The following is a 7918-nucleotide window of genomic DNA, read 5'->3' as shown; positions in this document are numbered from 1 at the left end:
TGCAAAATTATGTCCTAAAACATGCTCTATTTCGTCATTATTATTAGACATATAAATTGAATTAGTAACTTTTCAGTCACTTACAACATCCATTAGAGTGTACATTAGTTTTTTCTAGAATATATATTTTTGTTTAAATCTGTGAAAATGACATAACATACATTCAGACAAAACTGGAGGCATTACGAGATGCAAAATGTAAATAAAACCAATTTCTATACATATACTCTGATTCTTTGATTCCACTGTTTGATTCATAGAGAAAATTATTAGCTTTATTATTTTGTTTTGGTATTTTACTAAAATGCATATTACTTAATTTATAATTTATTACTTAAATTATTAATGTCATGGTGTACTAAAGATTTCAAAGTTTGGAAACATGGAATTTTTATAAAAAACTGGATCAATACATTTTATTTTTAACCATTAATAAAGTCTGGTTTGATTGTTGTTTGTAAAATATTCACTGACAATTTAATACCTTTTTTTTGCAAAACATATCCATAACAATTACCACATACTTCTAAAAGCATCAAGACTATTTAGAAAACCCTAACCATTTTAAACATTTAAAAAATTGATTATTAATTGTCACACAGGATTACTTCAAACTCTACAATAGCAAATGTTTTTAAATTTACTATTTTTTATTTACTTTTCTTTTTTCCCTCATTGCTGCAACGCATTTTGCAATCTACAACCTGATAATTTTTAAAATTCACTGAAATGTAACATGTTTTCTAAATGATGTGGTAAACATTGAAGCACTTGATGTACGTACATCTGCACATGCATTTTAAAACAAGCTACTATTTTTCTATTTAATAAAATAACCTTAAAGGAAAATCTGTTTCATTAATGTTTCATACATTTTAGAAATAACAATGCATGTTTCGGTGATGATAATAAATCATACATTTTTTTACAGTTTTAATTTAGAAATTCACACACCAACGTAACATGTGTGTATGTATATAAAAAACCCACAACATGGCTGAATAAAGCAAGATTTCATTTTAACATTTTTTACAAAACACAATCAAAATATTATGAGGAAAACAAATGAACATGACATTGTAGAGATTTCTACTAACACACAGAAGTTCCGAGCTGAGGATGTTGTAGGTTGTGTCTCTGGGATGATGGCTTTAATGTCCTCGAAAGTAGTACTATACGTTTACTCCCTCAATGCGAAATGACAGAATGAAAAACTTAACAACAACGTACCATGTCTATTTCGTCAAAGAATTCTTTCCCACTTCCAAATGTGCACACGTTTCTCGATCAAACCTTTTTCTTTGGCCAGTTTATTACTGTGATCATGTGTTAAAGTATAAGAAAAATAAAATTTTGACCAATAAAAAGGACAAAGCTTGTATTTTAAGGCAAATACAGGATGTTTAAAGTAGGTCATATTGTTAAACTGTATTTTTGTTACAAAGCAGTTTGAAGTATCTGTCTATGCAGTCAAGTCTCATGAAACCAGCTAAGAAAATAGAAAGTTTAATTCTTCGACATATTTAAACTTTTAAAGTTTAAAATATTTAAAGTAACACAATAGTGATTCTCCCTGGTTACTAATTATTTTTATAGATTAGTAATTTAGTTACTAAGTCTATTGCTTTTTGGGAGAAGTACCTAGAAACCATAACTAATCACTTTTTTAAAGTATCTTTCCCAACAGTGTTCAAAACAAAAACTCAACAAACTCCACTTTCACACACTTATAAACCACCAATGGAACAGAACACGATGCACATGCGTGCTACACCATGATGCGTTCAAGGCACCCAAAAAACTGTAGCGAACAGCAGAACACAGAACAGTCACCTCAAGAACCACACAAACAATAGCACACAGTATCACTACACATCCGCCAACCTTTACAACATAATGTCATTTTTTATATGCTTTCAACGCATCATGACAATAACATGTCCCTCGGAGCCATGGAAGCAAAGTTAAAGGAGTAAAATGATTATTTACACATCATACATTTATATGTATAAAGTCAATGCAAAACTCAAATGTGGGAGTGTTTTGTGACAGCAAAGGTAGTGTTAGGTCTTCTGTACCACCTACAAAAATAAAATCCCTTTTTAAGACCCTGCAGCTGTGACAGTCAATACAGTCCGTGCAGTTTCTCATGTCACTTGCAAAGTAGCACCTGGACTCTCGCTGCTTCTGACTGACTTTGACGAAGCTTCAGTTCGGTTTGTTTGTTATTTATGAAAACAGCTTTGACAGTCACAACATGCAGCTTTTGCTTTCTCACCATAACACTGCCATCCTAAACCCTGTGAGTCAGGCTCGACGCGGTCTGGCCAGATGTTCAACACGGTTCTTTGATTCACAGGCAAATTAGTTCTATAATCAAATCCTGATCCTGCTCCCTATTCAGATCAAATTGTAACTCTTGTCAGTGATTAAAAATGTGACTCTGACTCACCCTCATCAGGTTTTGTAAAATTTTAAAAAGGGAAACTTGTTCATCCACCTATAACATGATAAAGCAAAACCTTTTCCTGTACTTGATCTCTTGGTGACCTTCGAACCTTAGAAGCACAAAACTAGTGTGACATAGCAACTAATCTCTAAGAGGTTAACCTTTTAGATTATTTTGTTGGCCGTCATGGCACTCCCTCCTTGCTAAAGGCTTAGTGCTTTCAGATTTCTGTCAATATGCCCTACGGCCTCCGTTACAAAATCTAGTTCTTTGTGATGATGGTTTTTTACCTTCTAAACACATTTCAAAGGAAAAGGCAACAACAGCTGAAACATGATGACTGCTTATTCAAACTATTTCAAAACCAATGAAAATAATTAGATTTAACAACAACAACAACAACAAAGGATCAACACAACGTTATAAAGAATAACGCTATAAAACGTAAAGGGAAATTCAATTCATTCTTACCAGTGCTGAGGAGTCGTGATGACACAATGATTGTCTGCGAAATACTGCCGCCGGTGAACTGCTTTTCGTTGATCAGTAGCAACAGTTCCACTTCTTCTAATGTCCGAGATCTTTGCTTGGTGATCACAGTCACTTCTTTGGCAACCTTAGCGTCCTTTATTGCTCCCTTGTTCTTAATGATGCTACAAATCAACGACAAAGCCATAGCGTGAAGCCAGATCTGAAACACGAGCGCCATTCTCATGCTTTCATTCCTTCATTATTTCTTCTTCACTTCTGTTGTTGTCCTCACTGGCGTTCTTTCCCATTAAAAAAGATAGAAAAAATGGCACAACTCATGAAATAGCGGCGAAATCAGACGACAGTTCTTAGCGTGTATATCTCGATCACGGACTCACGCCACATGCTCAGTCACTCAGTGATTAATCAATGCCCACGTGATAGTGTTGGCTTGTTCGGCAACCGCGGTATGGTACGGTGATCGGGGCAATTTTTGATTAAAATTTTGTTCGTGAACCGAATTGTTCGAAAGGGCTAAAAGGGAAACAGAAGTTGCACCTCCAACAGAAGAGGATTTGCAACAGAAACTTCCTGTAGTCTTGCACACCTGGAATACCTTAAGTCCTAATATGGTTTAGTACAAAGAAACCGCTTCCAGAAGTTCACTTTTGTCTTGGCTTATGATTGTGTGAGTGGCTCGTTGGTCTAGGGGTATGATTCTCGCTTAGGGTGCGAGAGGTCCCGGGTTCAAATCCCGGACGAGCCCATTTGTTTTGGGATTAGTGGTGGCTTAGTGGATAAGGAAGCAGTTCGAGTCCACATGCTGCCAAGTTACCTTTAAGGTGCTCTGAGCATGACACCGTCCTCTTGCACTGCTCCCTGTTCACTTAAATCTGTCCACTGTTCACTTTGGTGATGGGTTAAAGGCAGAGGTCACATTTCTTTGTGAGCAGTGGTGTGCTGTGTCACAATGACAAGTAGTTCACTTTAATATATATATTTGTGTTTTTCTAACAGTATCAGATGATGCTATAGACAACCTGTGGAACAGATAGAGGAGTGACTTGACTGCCAACCATGTTGTTCATGAGCTGGTTTCTATTTGACAGGGCCTCAGCTGCCTCTCTGTGTTTCATTGCCTGAAAGAGGGAAACGCCCTCTTTCTGAAGCAAGAGCAATCCATCAAAAATCGGAAGGTCCTTCAGATCCATGAGACTTCCTCTCAACGAGGTGGCTGCCCGGACTCTGACCTGCAGAGGAAAGAAATGATTGCGATAAAAAGTGCGAGAAGTTGAGCAGCTTGTGCAAACCGTCCACCCTCCTGAGAAATCGGGCAAGCTGTGCAAACAGCACAGCAGCGAGGCCCGGAGTCTCAGAGGAGAGCCATAAATAGGAGGAACGCCACAGTCCTGAGAAACAGGTGATGGGCGGCGTCCGTGTATGGTGATCAACCTGTGGCTGAAACAGAGAAAGAAAGAAAAAAGTTACGGAAAAAATGTACCTTTTCACGCACGGCTAGTTTGTTTCCCAGCAAGAGCTGCATGATTCTCAAATTATTATAAATATCTTTTAGCATTATTTGTTGAACTATCTGTACTATAATTCATGACATGTTAAGGACATAATAACATAAAAAGCAATTTTATCAAGTTTAACTTTGCCTAAATACTTTAAATAATCTAATGATGCAAGACCGTTACAATTACAATAAAATATACAAAAATAACAAAATACAACACAAACAATGATGATGTTCAATAGAACCCGTTAAATGTGATTCAAAGAAGAGATAAATATTTACTCAAATCCACTTTTACTTTTTACTAACTTACCCTAAAAAATACCAATAAGTAAGAAATCTGAATGACTCATCTGAACTGCAGTAATTTGAATATCAGCACACACACATCGTACTCTCTGTTGTACACACAGTTTCAGAGCATGTAAAGCACCCCTCACCAACATTCCCTCTCCTGGCCCAACAGAACCCATGTCAATTTCTGCGTTTGCACGTTAGCTCTCCTGAGGTTTGGCAAATATGTGAGCGCCAGAATCATCTGGACACATGTGAGGCTCTCAGACCAGGGGCCAGTGCAGCATGTGTTCAGCAATAAACACAGAAAAGCTCAGAATCTCTTTGACTTCATTTATACTATGAACAGCTGTTCAACAAACCATTTTTTTTCCCACTAACTTTTCTCTGTATTTTGAATGTACTCTGAAATACTGTTTCCAATTATATCACATCAAATATAGCCGCCTTCTCTCCGGGTGTGTGATCCCCATCCAGTGAATAAGAAGAAAAAAAAGACTTTTTCTTTGCACTCTGTCAAATCCCACATTTCTCACACCAGACCAAGTAACCAGTGCTTTTAAAGTTCCAGACTTGGACCAACGAATTTTCATAGCAAACATCTAACAACTTGTTTTACTACTGAAGTTTAAGAAGGATAATCTAATAAAGTAAAACAAAGACACCTTTTTTGGGGGGGACACCTGTGTAACATTTGACCTCATGTTAAGCTAGCATCCTAGTGAAGTAGCCGAACCTGAAAAAAACAACACACAAACAGACAGCGTGTTTTAGAATGGTATAGTTGTGCTAGTTGCAGCGTAAATACAGCGTAGGGCAGTGTTGCTGTATTTAATGTTGGATATGCTAGTGGTACTTTGAGAGGGTGGGGGTCAAATATTTTCGAATGACAGACAAGAATGCCTAAGCTAACATATCATATGACACAAACAAACAAACGACATCTACATCAGCTAGCCCCATGCTGCTTTTGCATCCCAACCAGGAAGTAACAAAAACAAAATAGCATCCTAGCTTGTTAACCAACATCTACCAAACTGAGTATGCAGCGGTGGGTTTGGAAGCTAACTCGCTGACCATTAGCATTTGAACCATGTCGTAGCCCAACATGTAAAGCTACAGTTCCTGTACTAAGAGTCAGGACAGTCATTGAACTACAATCGATGCAGCACATGCTTAGTTTGAAGTTCTGCCACATTTCTTTGTTGGACAGGCAGGACACGAGAGTTGACCGAGAGCCGCGAAGACACATTCACACTCACAGCCAGGCCAGAACCATTTGCCGCTTGAACTCTTGACTGAGACCTTCCTTCCATGAAAAAGGTTTTCTGTGATGAAATATTGCCTCCAGACGCAGGTTTAACACCGCCGTCTGTTTCCGATAAATTTCCATAAGTAATCTGTGTTTTTACAGTGTGGTGATGTGGATTGAGGTCTTTTCAGGCGGACTTTACTTGTATGGGTAAGATTGAGGAGCGATTTATGCACCATTATATTTTTTCCCGTCTCTGGAATCACGTCATCTTTGTTCCAGACTGAGTATTTTTGATGTACACAATGAAACGGTATTTACTGAAACGGGACTGCAGTTTATCGGTCCCAGAATCCCACAAATTTCGACTAAGTCTCTGCTATTTTTCAACCTTCATATAGTGACGAGGTATTTAAGTACAAAGCGCATAACATTTAAATAAGCATAGCCCTTTAACAGAAGTTGTGAAAAATAAACCAAGATATATAACGAACAACAGAAATTAAAATTAAAATGTACAGAAACACAGATTCAAAATTAGCCAATCTACAAAACAAATAATATATATTATTAAGGATATTAGTGTGTTAAGGTAATATGATTGAGAGGTAGCTACAGTTTAGCTCATACTATATATTAGATAGCAGTAAATATGCAAAACATAAATTAATAAAATAATCAAAGATGAATAAAAATGTCCGATAGTTCTCTACGTGTTCATTAGAGCTGTATAAGGAAAGAAATACAGGCAGAGCCGCATAATTCAATACATGTTAATTGAAAAAATGAGAGCAACAGAATCGCAAAGACAAAGTCACGCAGGAGGAAGAAGAAAAAAAATAAAGGAAGAAAAGAATTTGTCTTTTGTTTCCTATCACTGCCATAAGGTGAACATTTGTAAAACAGAGCGTGATCTTCTCTTCGGTTGGATCTTAGTTCCCTTTAGTCTTGGATCTGTTCACGACGGCTTCCTTTTACCGTCGTCTTTAAATATGTGCTAGCCAACAAGGCTAAAGAAAATATGGCCGATGATAGTAATGGTAGCCCAGAAATAGTGACACATTTTTCCTGAAAATTAAATTTAGAATTTGAATTTTCTGCCCTGGTATGACGGCAGAGACAAAGTCAACGTCAAAGTAAAGACACATGACTGGACACTAGCTGTCCTAATCTGTGTTCACTTACTATTTTAATACTCTCCATGCTTTTAAGCTTTTAAGCAGGTCCTGCTTAAAGAATACAAATAATATCTGTGTGACTTGAGAGCAGCTGTGATTATTTCATGATAACTGAAACATCATAAGAACAAGTTCAAGAGAGGAACCCTCCACTGATCTCCTCCAATGGCGTGAGGGACATTTTAAGACCAACTTTCACTGTGTCCTGGTCCCATTAGCCCTGGTTAACATTCCCAGTCAACACGGCAGAGTTTGGTTAAGTTTAACCCAGATCTATTAACTCCTGATCTTCCCTGGTTAACATTCCCAGTCAACACGGTGGAGTTTGGTTAAGCTTAACCCAGATCTATTAACTCCCGAGTTATTAAGTCATTATTTTGGTTTTGAGGTTCACACGTGTTGTTCATCAGGTCATTTCATCCACATTACTGTTCACAGGTGTCTGGGATTGTGAGCTGATTTGATTATTGCAGCCCTGATTTGAGTTTAGGAAAATTAAAAAAATACTGTTCACACATCGGTCTTTAATTCAGGATGTTTGGAGACCATTACACATGGTTTATTGTTTCCATTTTTTGAACATATTTGGGTTGTTTTTTTTTCTTTTTCACCACTAGTTAGTTTCTGCATGTTGGGCACAATGAGATTATTGTCTTCATCAGATAAGTATCAGAAACAAAAACTGTTAGCACAGAGTTTGAATCCAGACCAGATATTGTAATTCGATGGGTTCTATGTGGTCCAAAACTTAAACA

At 37.2% G+C, this 7918-nt stretch overlaps 1 non-coding gene across 1 annotated transcript; it reads left to right on the top strand.

Annotated features, from left to right (window-relative positions):
* The first annotated feature begins 3614 nt into the window (after positions 1 to 3614).
* trnap-agg (transfer RNA proline (anticodon AGG)) lies at positions 3615 to 3686 on the top strand. The gene has a single exon. It is a non-coding gene; the product is annotated as a tRNA-Pro (tRNA).
* Positions 3687 to 7918: the final 4232 nt, after the last annotated feature.

The sequence above is a fragment of the Cynoglossus semilaevis genome, chromosome 16 (assembly GCF_000523025.1).
Source record: "Cynoglossus semilaevis isolate Cse_v1.0 chromosome 16, Cse_v1.0, whole genome shotgun sequence".
NCBI classification, from domain to species: Eukaryota; Metazoa; Chordata; class Actinopteri; order Pleuronectiformes; family Cynoglossidae; genus Cynoglossus; species Cynoglossus semilaevis.
Note: the sequence above shows the minus strand (reverse complement) of the source record. Positions and strands in the feature narration are given on the sequence as shown.